Consider the following 3,356-nt stretch of genomic DNA (forward strand, 5'->3'; position numbering starts at 1 on the left):
CTCCTGGAGGAGCAGCCCCGAGTCCCAGCATTACGATGGGCACACGCCTCCTGGAGGAGCAGCCCCGAGTCCCGGCATTACGATGGGCACACCCTTCCTGGAGGAGTAGCCTGATTCCTGGCATTAGGATGGGCACACACCTCCTGGAGGAGCAGCCCCTAGTCCCGGCATTACGATGGGCACAGGCCTCCTGGAGGAGCAGCCCCGAGTCCCAGCATTACGATGGGCACACACCTCCTGGAGGTGGAACATTCATCTTACTTGTTCCTACCTCATAGGGCTACAGAAAGTGGCTAGGAAGAGGGCTCAATGCCAGTGTGTCACAGGCTGTGTGGGCAGCTGGGGGGAGTGGCGGCTGGGGCATGGCCAGGGACAGGCTTGTCTGTGACCTAGAGTGATAGCTGCTTCACCGGCATGGTGGTGATCGCACCAGGTTGCAATATGACGTGGGCTGGAATAATGGCCAAGGAAAGGTAAGGCATAGCCTAGATTCTTGCTTTATATGCTTTCAAGCTAATGTGTTTTTATATAGGGGAGAGTTAGACCCCAGCGCCCCAGCTTGTTAAGCATTTCATCAGTGAGATTCCACACTGGGAATGGTCTTCTAGGACCAGTGAGAGATAATCCCTGTAAAGTAACGTGTCCTGTGTCTCTTCAGAGCCACCTTTAGCAGCCCTCCCTATGCTTATGGAACGTCAGACTTGTGCGTGCATTGTGCAAGTGTGGGCGAGGTTGGAAACACTCTTTCCTCTAAGGACAAGTGGAAGGGTCAAAGGTGTCTTGGAGCCTTTGCTGCCCTCAGAGTGTTTAGCAATCTCATAACTTTAAGAAGGAAACACAGAACTGAAAGGCGTCCCCTTACGGAAGAAATAGGGAACTCTGTGAGATGAGTGTGTGTGGCAGGCCACAAGAAAGCCTCCCTGGGTGAGAGTGACTTTATTTCATTGGTTTCAGATGCCAGCCATTTACAGCTGCGTGACTCTGAGCAGTTACAACTTGCTGAGCTTCATATATACAGTAAGACCAAAAAACACCTGCCTTGAACTTGCGGGGTCTGCACTGCCTGGCAGCTCCCAGCATCCTGCAGACGCCCCTGGGCTGGGGAGTTTCTTCTGCTTTTCTCCTTTCTCTTCCCCTTTCCTTGAAGTTAGGTCAGGCAAAAGGATTTGTCTCCTGAGAGGGCTACAATTGCCTTCTGAGCCCACCTCCTCTTAGGCTAAAGTTAAAGTGATTTAAATGTAGAAATTAACATATTTTTTATTAACTTAACAAACTTTGATAGCACACATGGAAAAAAAGGGTGAGTACAAAGCGCCAGCTTTGAAGCATCCCTTGGGTCTGTGAGAAAGAGAATTTCAAAGAAATGAGTATTTTTATGGAAAGTGACCTGACCCGACCTCCTGAAGTTCAGAGGCTGTGTCAGCAGGACCCACAGGGCTGTCTCTAGAGGGCCTGGGCAGTACACTCAGGGACGCACACCTGGGACAGGTGAGGGCCTCTCAGGGAGGTGTTGTGCAGGGCAGGTGAGTAAGCCGTGTGAATTCCAGGTTTGTCAGCTGTCCCAGGCCGGAGTTCCAGCCCCGGGCACCACTCAGAGCAGTAACATTTCCCAAGGAGATGAGGAACTGACATGACAGTGACATCTCCTTCTATGGCAGAATAAGGGAGTTAAGAAACAAGCCATCTCCATTCAGAAAAGAAAGACCCAGTCATTACCTAAAAGCTGAAAGTGATAATCCCAGAGGACGGACATTTGAAGACCCTGGTTCGCTTTGTGAAAGACTCACTCTGTTTTATTCCTGTATTTCATTCAACTCACACAAACTCTGCCCGAGTGGCACTAGGAGGTGGCTGTCCTCCGCTCTGCCCCTCCAGGTGCTCTGGGAGGGAAGCATCAGAGGAGTGACCAGGCAGGGCACGGTGGGGTCCAGTCCCCTCCTTGGCCCATTTCTTTGCTTTTGTTCGACACTCCTGAAGGGGAAGGAATGACTGTGGACTTGGCCTGGGCTGGAAAGTTTCCCAGGGACTTGCAGTGCTAATGCCAGGACAGTGCTGGGCAGCCCCGAATGGCTGGTCACCTTCAATTATCCTCATTTGCAGGTTCAGCCCTGATCCTCAGAGACGCCTGACACTAGAGGCCAGACTGGGAGTCAAAATCTCAGTCTTCACACACACGGTTTGCTCTTGTGTCCATCCTGGGATGATCCCACTGGCTTCTTCAGTGTCATTTATGATCTGGTTGCTGTGAAGCTGCCACATCTGTCAGTAAACCCTCTGCTTATGTAAGTGAACTCATACTCCTGTGTTTGTAAACTCTAAGCCCCAAATCCAGGAAAGTATTTTTTAAAATCTTGAACCTTTTCATCATTCTGGACTCCTTTTTGGTTAGTATTAACCTAGAGACGCTAAGTTTTTTCCTTAGGTCCCCCTTATCCTGGTAGCTGTGTGTGGCCACAGGGCAGGCCCCACCTTGCTGGGCACTTGGGACTGCTGGGTATCTGCCAGGCCCCTCCACTGCTGGACAACCACTCCACCTTCCCTCTCCTCTGATGTCAACACCCCGCCCTCCACATCTGCAAGCTGATGACCTTGCTTTCCAGGGTGCTAAGAGGGGCAAACATGAAAACACATTCAGCAGCTCCCCTGCCAGGTATGGGTCTGCGGCCCCGTGTCCCAGATGAGCTGACCACACTCTTGCCTGTCCCAGTTGCACCCTGCCTGGGCTCTAGCCCCCCTCCCCCTCCACTGCCTGGCTCCGCATGGCACTGCTGGGGCCTCCTCCTCCCTCTCCCTCCCCGTCAATGTCCCCATCCGTAGGGGGCATCTCAACAACCATAAACAACAACAGCAAGGATGCCCCCTTCCCCCCTTGATCTGCAAACCTGTTACCCCTAAAGGGTTTGAAAGGGATTTCTACATTTGCCTACACTGTGCCATCCCAAGTCACAGTGGCCTCTGTGGTCAGCTCACCAGTTCCAACTTCACTCTCAGCAGCACTCACTGCCCAGCCGGTCACTGCTATAACTGAGGACGCCTTCTTCACCTGCACCTGCTGCCATGTTCCTCTGGTCACGCCCCTAAGTGAGAGGTCCCTTTTTCTCGGGGTCCTTTGCTGGTTTCTGTGGTCTCCTCGCCATTCAGCACTGGAGCCCGTCCCGCTCCGCCCTGGGCCGCTTCTCTTCCTCTACTTCTTGGCTTGTTCCCTTGGGGGCTCATCTGCCTCCACTTGTTTGTTTGTTTGTTTATTTATTTTTATTGAGACCGTCGCACTTTGTCACCCTGGGTAGAATGCTGTGGCATCACAGCTCATAGCAACCTCAAACTCTTGGGCTCAAGCGATTCTCTTGCCTCAGCCT

Source organism: Otolemur garnettii, unplaced genomic scaffold (assembly GCF_000181295.1).
Source record: "Otolemur garnettii isolate 467f Iridium unplaced genomic scaffold, OtoGar3 scaffold00139, whole genome shotgun sequence".
Classification (NCBI taxonomy): Eukaryota; Metazoa; Chordata; class Mammalia; order Primates; family Galagidae; genus Otolemur; species Otolemur garnettii.